The following is an 18,583-nucleotide window of genomic DNA, read 5'->3' on the forward strand; positions in this document are numbered from 1 at the left end:
GGACAGGGTCAGCCTTGAGGTGAGGAATCAGTTCGAGAGGCGCAGGAGGGAGACCACAGGATCTTGAGGAGGCCTGGGTGAGGCCACAGAGCATTTGCCCAACTGTTCCTTTATCTCCACAGTTGACACGTGTGTGGGAGGGGTGAGGGAGGGACGACTGCATGCCCAGCGGCTGCAGAGTTGGGACCGGACCTCAGACACAGTTCAGAATGTGGTCAAAGGCCAACACTGGCCACGCCAGGAGACAGAAGCTAAAGCAGGGACATCTTTCCCAAACCTGAGGGATGGAAACACACTTAGAGTAGGGAAGTTATCTCAGTTTACCCAAATAAATGGACCGAGTCCATTGAGCTTACTTTGTGCATTATTGGCCTAAAACACTAAAATTCTACTTCATGCGTTCCATCAGTTACTATCACTGCCAAAGACGGGACTTTCAAACTGGTGCAGTGAAGTCAGAGATTATCATGCAAACGGAATCGTAGTTTGAAAACACATCCTACTCCAGACCTTGGCTTCTGTCACTGCACCCAAGCCGGCAGACACAGACCCAGATTTGGGGAGTGGAACTGGTACACTTTGCAGAACTCTCTCTGAGAAAAAGAACACGAGGCCGTGGACCAGCAGTACCCCACGACACGGCGAGGCTCCCACGCAGGCGAGGGCCCTGAAGCCTCGGAGGCATCAGGTCGAGGGAGAGCGGTCCCTGCTGGCCGGAGAGATGGGGCAGGCCGGCCATAAAGCCCGGAGCCCTTCAATGCCACGAGCTGGGTTTCCGCTGAGGAGGTACGAAACTGAGCAGGAGGAGAGCACTGTGTGCACCCAGAGAATTAACACAGAAGCTTCCCAGGATGGGGGTCCAAACGACTCAGTCACAGGCCGCTGCTCCCATGACTCTGACTTGCAAATTCTGCTGGCACAACATCCACATCTCCCAGGATTGCCCTGAGGTCAGCCGGCTGCGGGCACAGCGGTCCCTGCAGCCTGGGGTCTGGGGGCTTGCTTCTGTGCCCACGCCCACACTGCAGAGTCCCCTCTGGCTGCATGAAGCCCAGGCCCCTGACTCAGTCCTCAGGTGTGCCGGGTTCACTTCCCAGGATTGCTGGCCCTGCCCATGTGCTTGCAGGTGAGTGACAGCGAGCCCAGGAGAGACCCAGGCCCTGAAATCCTGCTGCCTTCCTATCACAATGCACCACTCACTTCTTGGTATGGACAGAGGAAGCCGTGAGAATACCAGAGCTCTGCTCTGCCCCGCAGCTTAACATCAACACAGCAATTTCATATTTGTGTCACTATGACTGACCCCCAAAACCTGCCCTTTGGCCTTTCTCTGGATTAAATTTACGCCACTCTCCCCCGCAATCAGGTCTCACCATTGACGCCTGTGGTTGGGACTGAGAGACAGACTGAGCTTTAAAACAAGGCAGTGTTATCCAGAACCGCACGGCAGTGACCCTGAGAAAATGGGCTGGGCCTCAGGGCCATGGGGTCCACCGCCCTGGATGTGGCTGTGGCACAGTGGGGGCCGTGCACAGCAGCTAAGTGGATCCGCCTGGTTTGCAGGGTTGGGTGGGAGCTCGTTTTTACATGAGTTTTGTACAAAAGTGTGTTTAAATATTTCACTTCCAAACCTGATGAGAAAGAGGACTCGGTATCCATCAATACCTCGCAGTGAACGCGGGTTGGAGTCAGTGGACTTGACTGCATTTTGTTTACAGAGGCTTGTATTTCCACATCCTGGTTCCCTTGTTGTCAACAATCAAAACCTAACTCACGTGCGTGTTGTTTTAGGCAAGTTACCAAAACTGTGCAGATAGGAATCGATGCAGTTTCGATGGTGAAATGGGCAGAATCAATGAGCTTTTTCCCTCCACCAAACATCTCTTGAAATTCCTCGTATGCTGGCTTTTTCCTCCCCAGAACATACAGTTCAGTTGTCTTCCTTTTCTTCTTCTCCATGCGATGCGGCTTTCTGTAGCAGCTCAGGGAAGGCAGGAAGGGCACCCTGCGTGTCCCCACCCCGGCCAGCGTGGTACTCGATACAGTGTCGTGCGCTTCGATCACAAAATGCATGAATGTAAAGCGGAGGAGTCAATCAATGTTAAATATGTGAACAGATATTTAAAATAAAACACATTTACTTTAGATTTCCTATTCTGACACCAAAGTCCAATGGGTGGGACTTCCCCCTAGACCAAGCAATTCTCCAACACCAGCCGGGTGGCCTACAGTTCAACCCGACTCTGACACAACCTACCTGGAGAGAGTCGGGTCCCAAGGGTTCAGAGCCCAGTCCTACAAGACTCCCTCCACCTACCTTCAGACATCAACGGACCACCTGTCCTTTTGACTGACCAGCTGTAGATTGTATAGCTTAGAGTTGCCATGACTCCCAACTTGGGTTTGGTTAATTTGCCAGCACACATCACAGAACTTGGAGAAACACGTCACTTACTAGATTAACAATGTTAGAACACCACAGACCCAAAATGGCATCAGTTGGGTTAAGACCCCAAGTCAGTAAACGGGAGCTTAATATCTACTCTAACTGCACTTCTAACCTCTCCCAGAAATGTAAGTCTTAGTGGTCAGACAGCCATTTCCTGATCAGCACCAATGAGGCCATCCCCCTGTCCATCACACAGGATGGATTCTCCATCCCCACCCACCCACCAAGGAAGTCAAGGCCACACGGGCCTTCTCCATCCCCCAAAGGAAGACAAGGTCACACGGGTGTTCTCCACCCCCCGAAGGAAGTCAAGGTCACACGGGCCTTCTCCATCCCCACCGAAGGAAGACAAGGTCACACGGGCCTTCTCCATCCCCGCCGAAGGAAGACAAGGTCACACGGGCCTTCTACATCCCTCCGAAGGAAGTCAAGGTCACACAGGCCTTCTCCATCCCCCCGAAGGAAGTCAAGGTCACACGGGCCTTCTCCATCCCCGCCGAAGGAAGACAAGGTCACACGGGCCTTCTACATCCCTCCGAAGGAAGTCAAGGTCACACAGGCCTTCTCCATCCCCCCGAAGGAAGTCAAGGTCACACGGGCCTTCTCCATCCCCCCGAAGGAAGTCAAGGTCACACAGGCCTTCTCCATCCCCGCCGAAGGAAGACAAGGTCACACGGGCCTTCTCCATCCCCCCGAAGGAAGTCAAGGTCACACAGGCCTTCTCCATCCCCGCCGAAGGAAGTCAAGGTCACACGGGCCTTCTCCATCCCCCCGAAGGAAGTCAAGGTCACACGGGCCTTCTCCATCCCCGCCGAAGGAAGACAAGGTAGCCCAGTTAATGGGGCCCCTGCCCTTCCCCCTCAGTAAAGGTGACCTAATAACTTCCTTGCCTACCCTCCTCCCCATAAGGCCTTCCATTTTGTGCAAGTGCTCCCAGCCCCCTGGACCCGCCAGACGGGATGAATCCCTTGACCAAGCCAAGTGGATGCGCACATTTACGAGGCTGAGTTTTGTTTCTTTCCAGCGGGCAAATGCGAAGGACGCAGAGGGCAGGTGTGGAGAAAGGTACTTTCCACGCCCTCAGGGAACAGCTCTCTTCCCAGTGTCCTGTGTTCAGCAACAGCCTGTCCTAGTACAGAGGCTTTATTACATAGGCAGCCCCCTCCCCTCCCCTGAGCTCAGGCGGGTGGGACTCAGATCTGGAGAGGGGTCTTCCTGGCACCCAGCCCCCATCCTTACCTGTGTTGCACTGGTCACTTCATTAACATAACAAAAGACAGCTTCAACCCGGATATCACTTGGGAAATTCCAATGGTTTTAGTTTTGTGCCACAAACTAGGTGAAAACCAAATATGATTTTCTTGTTATAGATCATATCTCAATATTACACCAGTTTCCTTGCAGTTTTAAACCTAATTACAACTGAGAATTTTTGGCCACTACATATATTTTTTTAATGTACCATATATTTTTACATTCATACCATGTATTAACATATGTATGAATATATTGCAAATATGGTCTTGCCAAGAGAGAAAACACAAGTATTTGCACAGATTGTGTGCATTTCGCTGTAAATATCTGAAACACGAGTGCGCACTTCCACGGCGGGCTTTAGGGCTGCATCTGGGGGGCACCGGCACCTGGCTCCTTGCCCGAGGCCACACCCCTGCATCCAGGTGGGCTCCAGAGCGAATTCTGGCCCCTGAAACACGGGCGGAAATGGCAAGCACCACCTTCAGGCCCATCCCTCATCCTTTCCAGAGCTCTGAGCACTCTTGCTCTCTCCCCGCCTACTGGTGAGTGAGGAAGACTCTAGAAGAGGAGCCAGGAGCAGGGAGCCCCAGGGCCGAGTCTCTGTCAACCTGAGGGGAGGGAGGGGGGCCGAACTCTCAATGTGCTCAGGCAGCAAGACGAGGGCTTAGTCTGTTAGAGTGGCTGGCGTGACCCCCTGGGCCAATCTGAGAGTGAGTGAGCCATCCCATCAGATGGTCCTTATGACAGAGGGACCCGGGTGAATGGCCTGACTTTGCAATTGACTTGTCTAGTGAGGAGGAAGGCTCTGGGTTGTCTTCTCACAGTGGACATGCATGGTGGCAACAATCTGAAGCGCCTCAAAGCCCAACAGTATTTTTCATTTTACTCATAAATTTCAAAAACATTATGGCATTTCTAGTCATGGGGCAGATTTGAGCTACAGCCTATGAGTGTGGGAGATAATTTTGTCCAAAATGTTTTGCAGAGATGGTATTCTCGTTTCTCTTTCTTTTTGCAAAGAAGTAACTTCGTCCTGAGTCATCTCCCTGCACTCACGTTAGTCTCATAAAAAGAGTTAAGTTGGACAAAAGTGAAATTCTCCAGGTTGCTTACCAACTTATCCCTTGGAAATACTAAAACATAACTCAGATTTAAGCATTTAGAGCACTTTCTCTATATGAAAAATACAGCCAAATCGAATAAGAAACCTCTGCATTTATACACACAGATTTGCTAACTATAACTGTGGAATTCTTTGCAAATATAGATTTGGCAAAGAGAATTAAAAAAAAAAGGAATCTCAGTTGACCAGGGGGCCGGGGTACTTCAGCAAATAGGTGGTCACGGATGAGCTAATAGATGTTCTTACTCAAAATTCCAATCCACCCAAGCCTCAGGGGAACCTCCAGAAACCACAGGTGATGCTAGGGTTTTGCTGATTAGGTGGGTTCGGGCCTGTGCAATTCACACTTCCTGGCAACCTTTGCCCACATCAATGAGGTAATATTTTCAAAATGACTCTGAAATGCATCTTTCATGAATTAAGTAGAACACACCTGCAGACGATTGAAGCAACACATACCTTTAGGCGCAATCTTGGGCTCTCAGAAACCACACGGTTGTTACGGCAATCAATACCGTTGTCATTTCGTTTTCCCGAAATACGGGCTTTGTGCCAAGCACATCTGCCTTGGTGGAAAGAAAATCATTCTTTTCCAACTTTCTTGCCACTCTGTTTGCCGGAATCCTCTTTTGATTTTATAGTTCGGTGCAAACCTCTTACTTTTTTTCTATGCACTTCATGCTTCCAGAGAGCTTCCCAGAGAACAAATTGGAAGACTTACTAGAATTCTCCAGCAAATATTTACTGGACGTTAATCCAGGTGCCACGGGGAGGACACGGAAATGATGACAAGCCATCAGTCTTAAAATAACTCATATTTTTGTTAGTATTTTATTTTTTGTATGATCTGGTTCCTACTTCATGGAAATTATTATCTGGTTGAGATAGATGATAAAGCAGCATTTAAAGAGATGGTTAAAACCACAATGACGTGTAGGATCGCTTGTTAAGGGATGTCAACATGACAGGCCCCAAACAAAATGTATGCTCCCTATTATTTTCTGTGATTGTTCCAGCCACTCTGTGGCCAGGCATTACCCATCCCTCCTCCCAACAGAAACTAAGGGTCAGAGACGTTGAGTATTTTACCAAAGTTCAAAAAACCAAACAGCCAAGAATTAGGTTAAGAATGATTGAAATTTCACTCAGTGAAAGGACAGGAAGTGTTTTTAAAAATCAGAAACACAGGGGCACTTGGGTGGCTGAGTCGGTTAATGTCTGACCTGATTTTGGCTCAGGTCATGATCTCACGGTTGGCGGGTCCAAGCTCCACATCGGGCTCTGTGCTGATGGTGAGGAGCCTGCTGGGGATTCTCTCTCTCCCTTCCTCTGCCCCCACCCCTCCCTCTCTCTCAGAATAAATAAATAAACTTTTTGTAAAGAGTCAGAAGCAGAGAGCAGCTGGACAGCTGGGGCAGTGAGAGCCAGTTTGGAGTGAAGCATGGGGCTGCCCGAGAAGGTGGGGGAGGAAGAAAAGCCACCTGGCGGAGGTTGTCAGCACCGAGGCCACGAGAGCCCCTGGAAGACATCCCCCACGATGGCTGTTCAGCAGGTGTCCTTCCTGAGGCCGCCACGAGGACCCGGGTGCGGTTGGAACGAAACCTGTCGCTTGGCTTTCCCAGCCTATGCCTGGCTCCCTGGCCCTGGGATCTGCTTAGGATCCAAACAGAGGGGACTTGCAGCATTGAAGGTCAGGACCAGCATCCGCGGCTGTCGGGACGGACGGGAGGAAGCTGAGCCTCCCAGCAGTGGTCCAGGCTTCCAACCTGAGGCACTTCAGAGTCACAGGACTGAGGACAATGGGCCACTCTGGTCTGTCTGCAGCAATGAAGCAGACGGCTTCCACTCTGACTTGGCCTGATGTGCTACCTTTCTTATGAATGTAAAGGTCTAAGGCCCCCAGTTCCCTTCAACGTGTCCTCCCCAATGCTGTGACATTGGTTTATGTGTCATCAGGGATAAGTATTTGTGGAGTGCCTGGTGCTGGTGGCCGGCAGTACAGCTTGGAAGGGGAAGAGGCAGACACGGAGGGAAAGCTTGGAAGAAGGGACACGTACCCGGAAATTAGAGATAAATGTGTAGAGATGGGGACACATTCTTGCAAAGGCATGTGACGATGTGGGGTCTCCACTGACTCACTGAAAGCCCAACGAGGCTAATTCCTGGAGAATGAGCCTAGAAAGACCCCCTGGGCCACCTTCCTCAACTTAGGATCAATTCAAGTGCAGTCAAAGGAGGCACCGCTTTGCTGGAGGGTGGAGGGAAGAGAGAGGTCCCTTGGGGGCAGATGGGACAGAGGGTGGAGAGAAACAGGCCTGCAGGGTTTGGAGGCTAACCCGCTCTGGAAGGGCACAGAAGGCCAGTGTTTAAGCATCACTCTTGTTCTGGGTGTAAGCAGTTGGCTGGGATTTGGGGCCATGGTTTAAGAGTTAAAGCCCAGGGGCGCCTGGGTGGCTCAGTCGGTTAAGCGTCCGACTTCGGCTCAGGTCACGATCTCACGGTCCGTGAGTTCGAGCCCCGCGTCGGGCTCTGGGCTGATGGCTCAGAGCCTGGAGCCTGCTTCCGATTCTGTGTCTCCCTCTCTCTCTCTGCCCCTCCCCCGTTCATGCTCTGTCTCTCTCTGTCTCAAAAATAAATAAAAACATTAAAAAAAAAAAAAAAAAAAAAGAGTTAAAGCCCTGGGACAGCAGGAACTTTGGGAAAGAGGTTGCGCTGGGTCGTGTGGGGTTGACCGGACAGCCAGCGGGTACGGGGTCTTGCGGCTGATGTGATGTGCCTCCTGGTGGCCGGGCCCGGGGACTCGTTCCAGAGCGAATGGCACACGGGCCGAGGGTCTGCATGTTCACAGAAACCCGAGGAGACAACAGGGCCCTGTCCCCGCAGGGCCGCCCCTCACGCAGACCCACAGCCCCGCGGTGCCGATCACACATCTGCCGCCCGCAGTGACAGAAGTGCGACCCTGGACGGTCTGGAAGGTTGACTGAGGCCCAGCACCGAGGTGAGCCTGGTCGGGCACCTCCTCCCAACCCTCGATGCAACCACAGAGGGCGGTGGTTCCTTGCCCCCACGTGGCAGAGTCAGAGGAAACCTGGAGCTTTCTCTGTCCCTAACCATTTGGGAGACCGTCCACGTGGAGCAAGTGACCCTGCAGCCTGGGTGTGGCCAGCAGTTGGATCTCCCAGGGCTCTGACGGTGGCCTGAACGAGCATCCGTGCTCGTGACGGATGACAAACTCTGGCCACGAGCTCCCTCGGAAGCTGTGTCTTCTAGCGACCTGTCTGTGGAGACAGACGTGGCTGAGGATGATTTCCCTGCACTGCGTATGCCGAGCCCCCCGCCACAAGCCCCCACTCCCTGCCTTATGTGGCACCAAACCACGGGAAAGTCAAGTACTCAAAATATCCTGTTTATTGGGTAGATGCAGTGAAATCAGTACCAGTCGTACCCAGAAATCTGGGAAGTGATTTTCTGGAATTGATTCTAAAATATTTGCAACTCAAGGGGGTGGGCGTAGTCAGACATTGCCAATAAAGTAGGGGTCAATTACAGAGCTGTAATAATCTAAATTAATGCCATATGACAGGGCGTTCAGGCCACTCAACATGCAGCAGTTTTTAAAGGAACTTGACAAATTGAACTTAAGAGTCTGTTTTCCTTTTCAGGGAATAGCTGCACAGACGTTGCTTTTCAGAGGCTGGGACAGAAGAGTCCCCAAGCTTCACTGCCTTGGGAGCGGGGAGTGAGGGGAACGGTGACTCTGGAGAGGGGAAGGGACACCTGATCTACGCTTTCACTCTGACTGCTGGGGGAGGGGTAGATTTCCAAGGTCTCCAGCAACCACTCAGCTCACCTGGTGCGGGAGCAGACCCCTCCAGGCGGCCCTCGCCCGCCCTCGTAGTGGGAGCTGGCCGCTGAGGCTGGGCTGTCCTGGGGGAGGGGCTCACCTGCCCGGCCCGACCCCATCCTGTGATTCTGCCCTGCCCCAGACACCCCTCTCGGCCACCCTGCTCTCCACAAAGGACCGGGTGATTAGCATTTACAAAAAACCCGAGTTGAACTACGTAGCAGACGTTTTTTTAATTCAGAAAAACCCTTTGGGGCACCCAGCACACGCCCGGCCAGCAGAGCGCCACTGCTGAGAGCCGCGTGGGTCTTCGCGCCCCTGAGCTTGAACCCGGGCAGAGTGAGCCCCACAGGACGAGCCTCCAGCACCGAGCGGGCCGGGCCCTCCTTCAGGCCTGATTTCCCATTTCTCCACATGGCTGTTTGCACCGTGGGATTTGCTTCCTATGCATGGAAGGAAGGGTTTTGCAGTCGGCTGGAGGAATTTCACGTAAAAAAACAAAAAACCACAGTAAGTGAGGAAATGCCAGTTGAAGACACACACCTAGTGTCCGAGGGACAGGGACACACACAGTGTCCAAGGGACGGGGACACACACACCTAGTGTCCGAGGGACAGAGACACAGACCTAGTGTCCGAGGGACAGGGACACACACAGTGTCCAAGGGACGGGGACACACACACCTAGTGTCCGAAGGACGGGGACACAGACCTAGTGTCTGAGGGACGGGGACACAGACCTAGTGTCCGAGGGACAGGGACACACACAGTGTCCAAGGGATGGGGACACATGCACTTAGTGTCCAAGGGACAGGGACACAGACCTAGTGTCTGAGGGACGGGGACACACACAGTGTCCGAGGGAGGGGGACACACACACCTAGTGTCCGAGGGACGGGGACACGGACCTCGTGTCCGAGGGACAGAGATGGTGTCCGTGAACAACAGATGATCTCGAGGTAGCTGGCCTCCCACTTCAGGTACCCAGGAGACGTGTGCTCAGAACAGCCACAAAGCAGGTTAAAAGCCGTTGTCCCCGGGGCCCACGTGGCCCCCGTCCGATCCGAGTCCAGGGAGCCGTTTCTGCTGGTGACCGGCGGGGCTGGGACGTAAGAGCAACACCAAGGCGGTGACGCTCTGAAGCGAGCGAGGAGGCAGGTGCCCTCGGCGACAAAGTCTGCGACCCGAGTCTGTCGGCAGTGGGGCCGCGGCCTCTCGGCAGGCAGGCCCACCCGTCTGAGCCTCCACGCGGGCGGCGGGCGAGCCCCCCTCCAAGCTGCCATCTTTTATGTGACCTCCTCGGGTTGTGCCGGTTTCCACGTGTGAAGAAATGCTGCACTGAGAGCACGGCAGCATTTGGTGAAGCTTTGTGTTTCCAAACCTGAGTGATATCCAAGCCAAGCTGGTGACCAGCCGGAGCCTCCGCTGTGACCACTCAGGTCCCCGTGAGCCCAGTTCCCGGGCGCGGGGACCCCGCGATCACTCGCTCACTCGCTTCCCTCTGGTGGGAAGTTTCTCCACCACATCTGCTTCTCTCCAGTTAGGTCCCACCCAGACCCGCCCCTCCTCCTCCGGCCAGCTTCCACCCCAAGGTGGACGGGGCAGCGGGCGGCATCGTGCCCGAGAAAGTGTCGGGGGAGGGGGGCACACGTGACCTTGAGCAGGGGCATGGATGGCTCTGAGCGTCACGCTCCCTTGGCAGCGGGCGCATGGTGTGCGCCCCAGCTCCGGGCATCCCCGTGGACGAGCTCCCTGCCTTCTCTGACCTCCCGGTGCACCTGCTGGGATTTCTGGCTCCGCCACAGTGACCTCCCTCCATCGCTCAATTTGAGGCCAGCGGAAAGTGGACGCGTCCCTCAGACACAGGTTTTCCTAGTTAGGAGTTACAGGACAGGAAACAGTTAACACATCATGTTGTCTGAAGGGCCCAGGGGTTGCCTGTGAGTGTGCACACCGTGGTCTACCTGACTCGTCGTGGTAGTTTTTCCAAAGTTGTCTTTGGCAGAAATACACCGAAAATGCTAAATGTGGTGCGCATGAAACCACTAAAATCAGAAACGTTTTCAAGGAAACGGCCATTTATTTTTCCCATTAGCAAACCAAATGATATCTGTGATGGCCACTTCAGTGGGAGCAGGCTCACCGGCGGGCAGGATTCTGACCGGACGCCGAGGCCCACCCAGCATCCACACCCCGAGTGGCCCCTGCCGCACGGCCCCATCACAGGCAGGACCGGGCTAGCTTAGATTGCAGACTTCGTGGAGGCTCCTAATCAGCAAGCTTGGAGTCAGTCCACGGGGGAGATTACCCTGGGTGGTCCAGACCTAATCAGGCGAGCCCACGCGGGACAAGAGGCAGTCTGTGGGGCCGTGCAGGCCGCGGGGGAGCAGACTCCATGCTGAGGAGACAGCCACATGGCAAGGACTAAATGGAGGTCTATCTCTCAGAGCTGAGGGCTCGGCCCTCCATCCCGGAGAGCAGCTCTGCCACGGCCCCGGGGCCCCGCAGACACAGCACGGCCTCTGACCGCAGAAACCCCGAGCTAATACACGGCGTGTGCTCTGCAGTCCCACTTGTGGTATTTGTTTTGCAGAACATAAACCAATACAAGTGCTAAAACAGACCATTCCCTTTAATCTCCCAGCAAAATTCCACACACCTGCTGCGTATACGTAAACGTGTTAACCAGTTTTGTCAGCCGCAATCGCGTCCACAGTCCAGTGGCCCGCGGGGAACTGCGCCCCGTCTCCTCGGCAGACCTCCCCCACCCCCCCACCCCCGGCCCGAAGCCATTGTGCTGACCGACCGGCCTTGTGTGTCTCCTTCCACTTCGTGCTCCATTTTTAGATATGTGTATTGTCCAGGATTTTGAGAGAAAGTGAACTGGAAACTCGTAGAACGTTTGCAGTTGGGCGGAAGCAGGTTCGTATGTGCCGAGGCCGTAGGACCAAGCGTGTTACACGCACGCGGCAGGGAGCACCAGCCGGCTCTGGCGGGATGTGGGAGAAATGCCCCTCGCGTTGGCGGGATACTGGAGGGCTCACCCCACGTGTTCTGTGGGCGTCTCCATAAAACTGTATCACGTTTCAATCGGCCTCATCTTCCTAGTTTGGGTTACGAATTGTTATCAAAACCATTTATGGAAGAGGAGGAGGGCATCACGGGAGAGCTCGTGCCCTCCGGCCTCAGGTTTAGCCTGCGTTTGCCGTTTCCCAGCTGAGGGTGCGGACGACCGACTCACCGTCCTCAGGTCTCTCAATGAGGAACTTCAGGAAACAGAGGTAACAGGACAATGATAGTTCCTGCCTCCCTGGTGTTCTGTATGTGATGTGATGAGGTGTTTCTTTTTTTTTTTTTTTTTTTTTTTTTAACGTTTATTCATTTTTGAGAGACAGAGAGAGAGCATGAGTGGGGGAGAGGCAGAGAGAGAGGAAACACAGAATCGGAAGCAGGCTCCAGGCTCCGAGCTGTCAGCACAGACCCCGACGCGGGGCTTGAACCCACGAACCATGAAATCATGACCTGAGCGCAAGTCAGATGCTCAACCGACTGAGCCACCCAGGTGCCCCAGATGAGGTGTTTCTCATAATGAAATTCACCGTTGTGCTGGGCAATTAAGTTTTAGCTACTATCAACTGTATCACTAGAAAATCTGCTTTTTTTCTGTGACTTTTGGTACTTACTTTTCTTTTAAGTAGTGAATAGTCTTGAGTGGACTCAGCGGTTATCAGAAAACCAAAACAAAACAACACAACCCAGGAACCACTCGGTGACGGTAACCATGGGGAGCTGGCAGGAGAGGACTGAGGAAGAGACTGGGGGTCCCAGGGGCCCACAAATGAGGACGCGATGGTGCAGGAAAGCTGAATCTGCTGAGTGAAGGTGAAGGAGGCCACAGGGAGGAGCCTGGCCCCAGTGAGGATGGGCCTGGGACCCAGCGGAAGGTGTGTCTATTCAGGGGGACAGGCGCTCTTCTCTGATCGGGGAAATGGAAAATGACGCGTGTGCGGGTGACCGTGGACGTGGAGGCAGTGATGAGAAGGGTGCGCTGCGCACAGAACCGCTTTCCCCGTTGTGAGGGCTCCCAGCCGAGGCCCCGTCTTCCTCCCGTTGGGCATTCAGTTCAGAGTCTAGTGAGTTCCAACCCTACGTTTATGTCCCTGCTGCGGACCAAGCCACTTGGCCGGCCCAGTTTCTTTTTCCTTTTCTTCTTTGTTTTGCATCTAGTAGGTAACTTAATTGGATACAGTAGAAAATGTTCATCAATGAATATACACATTGTAAATATTAGATGCATTTAAACTTCATAGTTTCCAAGTTACTTTATGAATCCCATTTTACCTTTTATTAAAACTTAGAATAACAACAGGCAGAGGCCACTTAAAATCCTGTCATAAGTATCCACGTACCCACCACCCAGCTGAAGAAAGAACGCGTCACACGTGAACACCGCCCCACCGTGGTCCCACCCCTTCGCCTGCACCGGGGAATCAGTAACATCCTGAACCCGAACTCGCTTTTCCTCCTGATCGCACCAGGCGTGCGTGTGTCCCTGGGAGACATAATGTCCCATTTCACTTGCGTTTTGACTTTCTGCAGATGAAAAGTACAGGCATAAGTTTCTCTGTCACTTTTTTCACTCACATTTTGCGTTTGAGATTTAACACTGTTGAAGCTTACAGCTGAATAGTACTATGTTTCATAGAATAGAATTCACCCATTTTATGCCGATGGACATCGGTCTCCTTCCAGCAGGGGACGGGAGCAAGGCCGCTAGACACAGCGTCCCCCTCGGGGCACGCCCAGAGAGCCGTCCGGTCTGCGCCCCGTCTTCATCCCTGGTGGGGACGTGTCGAGGTGTCTCCGGGGTGCGGCACACGCACACTCACGGCGGCCGTGGGCGGACGTGCCCCTCGCCCCCTTTGTGGATGTTTCCTGTGGGACGCACGCCAGTCTGCGGAGGGCAGGACGTGCCTAATTGTGCTCGTTTGAATGTCTCTAATTTTAATTACTATTTGGCCAGGGACTTCCACATGCCGATTATAACCACTGAGCTCCCCCAGGAAATGCCTCTCCAAGGGCCGTGTCTGTTTTTCCGACAGGTTGTTTGCCACCTTTTCGTGGGTCCGTGGCAATTCTGCAAACTCTGACCGGGACCGAGTTGCCCATCTCCTCCCGGCCTGTGTTGCCTTTTCACATTCTTTGAGGTACCTTTTGATTCATAATATATACATATTATGAATATATTATATTGTACTATAATTCATAATATTAATGTAGTCAGTGTTATAAATTTATCCTTTATTGTTAACAGATTTTTTTTATCTTGTGTAGAAAATTTCTTTTTCCACCAAGGTCAAAAAGCTATTCTCTGGTATTTTCTCCAAAACGTTCAGTGTTTCAAGTTTCACACCTGAGTCCTTGAGCCACTAGAGTTCACTTTTAGGTTTCCTGTGAGGTAAGATCTGTTATGGGGCTGAGTTGTGTCCCCAAAATTCTTATGATGAGTCCTAACCCCCAGTACCTTAGAGTGTGACCCTATTTGGAGACAGCGTCTTTGAAGAGGTGACTAAGTCACGAGGGTGGGCCCTACTTCAATAGGCCAGGTGTCTTTACATGAAGAGGACATTTGGACAGTGACACAGGGAATTTTGCCTTCGCTGCCATCCCCCGCCCGCCCCCCTGCCCCAGGCGGGACACAGGTCACCTTATCCAGGGTCCGCGGTGGCTCTGCAGGTTTTCCTAAATCCACCTGGTTGGACACCATCCCAGCACGCATAATAAATACTTAATAAATATTTGTTCTTAACTCTGTCCCCTTGCTTTATATCGAAATACACTTAGCACAAGTATAGTATAGTAGGAGTGCTAAAAATAATAGAGCCTTGGGGTGCCTGGGTGGTTCAGTTGGTTAAGCATTGACTCTTGATTTCAGCTCAGGTCACAGTCTCACAGTTCGTGAGTTCGAGTCCCGAGTCGGGCTCTGTGCTGAGGGTGCGGAACCTGCTTGGGATCCTCTGTCTCCCTCTCTCTCTGCCCCTCCCCCACTTGCTTGCATTCTCTCTCTCAAAATAAATAAAAATAAACTTAAATTGAAAAAAATTGAGCCTTTGTTACATATATGTGTGTATTTAGTCTTCTCTTTGTGCCCTCTGAAGCTCGCGGTAGCCTGGACCATCCCGATGGCCCCAAAGGACAGGTGACCATAGGGGGACAATGTGCTTGGTGAACAAGACAACACAAAGCCAACAGGAGAAGCTTCCGAAGTTACAGACTGTCTTTTGAGGACTGAGAACATGCCAGCCTCCTACATAATAAATAAAGGCCATAAAAGTCTTCTTAAAAACAGAGATGTTTTCAACAAAGGGTCTGAAACAAGAAAAAACAAGCTAAACTTTGATGTGCTGCAACAGATAAGCATTATTTTCTCTTGAACTTAGAGTTTGGGTTGCCACTACATTTTAGTTCACATGTGAACTCCAAATTTCTGGCCATCATTATCTTATTATTTCTTAGTTATTGTGACAAAACAACCAAACCAAACTTTTTTTTTTTTGAGTCTTGGGAAAAACCTAAAGAAGATCTTTGGTCATTAATCAACGCACCTGTCACTGCCTTGAAATCCTGACTCTGGCGTCTGGAAGACTCCAGGGCTGGGGATCTGCTGCCCCAGGGAGCATGACTGACACACAACCTTCTGTTTCTCTCATTTGGGGGACCAGGAGATAGAGCTTTTGTGTCCTGGGAGCTTTCCTGTCAGACTCCACTCAATCACGACTCAGTCGTCCTACAAATCACACACTCTGTCCTCCACCATCTCCCCTGATTGACTGTCCTTTCAAATCCACCAGATTCAATTCTGTTAGTCTTCTTCTGGCTGATTTTACATCGGAAAATCTTCTAAAGGACTAGAAAAAAATACTGACATCTGTAGAATGTAAACTATACTTGGAAATGCAAACTTAGACACTGACCGTGGAAAGAAAAGCACCCATGTGCTCTACTGCGTCTGTAAGTAACGCATGGGGTCTGGGAGTCAAGACCTGGCCATCCTGAGACCTGCCCACCTGTGGATGCCCTCTCCTCTCCTTCCCTTCTCTTGTTTCCCTGACACCACTCAGCAGCCAACATGAGGCCTCTTCTGAAGTTAGGTCTGCTTTCTGATCCTCTGTTCCTCGTAACATTTTTGCTCTGAACCCCAAGATTTCATCAGAGGGAAGGGGAGGAAGACAACTCAATGGTCGAGTTCTTGGATACAATCCCAATAGTACAGTCTGTGGAAGCAACAATTGATAAGTTGGACTTCGTTAAAATTAAAAACTTCTCTGTGAAAGACACCGTCAAGAGAGGAGAAAACAAGCCACGGCCTGGGAGAAACCAATTGTCAAAGACACATCCGATAGGGGGCTGTCATCCAAAATACACGAGAGTCTTAAAACTAATAACCCAATTTAAAAATGGACAAAGGTTAGAGCACCTGGAGGCTCAGTCAGTGAAGTGTCCGACTCTTGGTTTCGGCTCAGGTCATGATCTCACGGTTCATGGGTTCAAGCCCCACATTGGGCTCCACTCTGACAGGGTGGAGCCCGCTTGGGATTCTCTCTCTCCCTATTTCTCTGCCCCTCCCCTGCTCACTCTTTCTCTCTCAAAATAAATAAACTTAAGAAAAATTTTTAAAAAATAAATAAAAATGGACAAAAGATCTGAACACACACCTCCCCAGAGAAGAGACAGAGGCAGCAGATGCCTCACTCGTCTTCCGCGAAACGCCAGTTAAAACCACACGGGGTCCCACTGCACACCCGTGAGACCGGCCACAATCCGGAACCCCGACAACGGCAGGTGCTGGCGAGGACGTGGGGCAGGAATGCCCACTCACGGCAGGTCACGACGCAGAACGGTGCGGCCCCTCTGGAAGACAGTGTGGAGCCTCCTCACAAAACTAAACACCAGACGGTCCAGCGATCACACTCCTTGGAATTCAGTCAAAGGAGGTGAGAACTTACGTCCACGTGGAAACCCGCACGTGGATGTTTACAGCAGCTTTATTCGTAACTGCTAAGCTCGGAAGTAACCAAGATGCCCTTCAGTAGGTGACGGATAAATAAACTGTGGTCCATCCAGACAACGGAATCTCATTCTGCACTAAAAATACATGAGCTACAAGCCACGAAAAGACGAGGAGGAATCTCAGATGTTACTGAGTGAGGGAAGCCAACGCGAAAAGGCCGTTCCTGCTATACGAAAATCTGGAAAAGGTGAAACTGTATAGACAGGAAACAGATCAGTCGTTGCTGGGAGTTGGGGGATGGAAGTCGGGAGCACAGATGATTTTTAGGGCAGTGGAAAAATACGTATTTAATACATATATAATAATGATGCATGCCATCGTACACTTGTGTGAAGCCCGGCAGTGAACGTGCAAGCAGCTGTGAGAGGAAACAGACCGACATTAAGGCGGGAGGTCTGCGACGTTTGAGGGCTCCAGGCACAGGATAAAGTCCGCAGCTGGCCCTCTAGGACTGGGGCCCCGCTGGACCCATCGTTTATGTGTTGAACTGATGCTGCTTGGTTTGTGATGATGCCCAGATGGGAGCCTACACAGGAGGGTCCAGGGAGCCGGAAGGGGTCCAGGACGAGGCCAGTTCTCCCCACAGGCTTCTCCTCCGTGTCTCCGGAGCAGCAAGCGGAACTCGGCCCAGATGTGCCCAGATGTGAAACAAGTGACCAAGATGCTCCCTGCAGCTTCCAACTGAAATTAATCATTAAAATGCCTTCCTGAGACCGAGCTCTGCAGGGCGAGGGCCAGACCTCCGATCTGCACACCTCCGTGCCTCACGTGCCGGCCGTGAGTGACGAGCCACCTGAGCATTTCGGCACCCGCCTGGCGTGCTCTTCCTGCAACTTAATCTTTAAAAAGTGTTCCATTGGATTACATTATAATTAAGTATGTGTTTATTAATTCAAATGGAGTCCAGGGCCTGGGCAAGCATGCACACTGGTGTGGGCATCTTTTGTTCTCTGCTGTGTGTGTGTGTGTGTGTGTGTGTGTGTGTCTTTATCCAGTCTGCTTCTGACAAAGTAAAAATTAACTTTACAACATAATTTGGACATGGTCAGCTTAGTTCAAATGAAGACAGGAAATCAAAGCATCATAGTTCTTGGTCTGTTCCCTTTGGAGAAGCCTCAGCCTGGCCCCCGCATCCCTGGAGCACTTGGCCTGCTGCCCTGGCGCCCTCTGGCGGCGTTAGTGAAAATACACGTTTCCTCGCCTGAGAATAAGTTTGCAAACCTGAGGAGAGACGGGTTCTGCGTTTTGACATTTTTGTTTCACAGCTTAGGAAACGGGCCGCGCAGAGCACATGGCTGCTGAGGGGGGCACGTCCCTCGTGCACTTGTTTGCACACACGTCTTTCTCTCCCTGGGCTCCTGGGCTGAGCTGACACTTGGATGTGTCCCGTCCTGGGTGTGAGTCTTAGGACTAGATGGATACCAAGTTATCGCCAGCCCGCTAGCCGCTACTGTCCGTGCGCTTTAGGGAAATTTAACGCCTGCCATATGTTTTGATGCTTGCCGTCATCTTATTAAATGAGTACGGCACACATTAATACACATTTTATTCGCAAGGGGAAACAAATTCAGAAAAAACTCAGTGATTTGGCCGACACTTCCTCTCTAGCAAGTTCCGAGAGTCAGAAGTCAAACCAACCCCTCCCACTCCAAAGACACTCCCCTTCCAGGCCTCGTCTCCCACAGAATGCTATTTTATGTCCTTGATAGTCTTGTGAGCAAGTCTCTGGGAACATGGGAAGCAGTGTTTAAAACCTTTTTCTGATGCGGGAGGAGTCTTCTTTTTTTTTTTTTTAAATTTTTTTTTTTCAACGTTTATTTATTTTTGGGACAGAGAGAGA

Source organism: Puma concolor, chromosome A3 (assembly GCF_028749965.1).
Source record: "Puma concolor isolate L17-30 chromosome A3, mPumCon1.1.hap2, whole genome shotgun sequence".
In the NCBI taxonomy this organism is placed as follows: domain Eukaryota; kingdom Metazoa; phylum Chordata; class Mammalia; order Carnivora; family Felidae; genus Puma; species Puma concolor.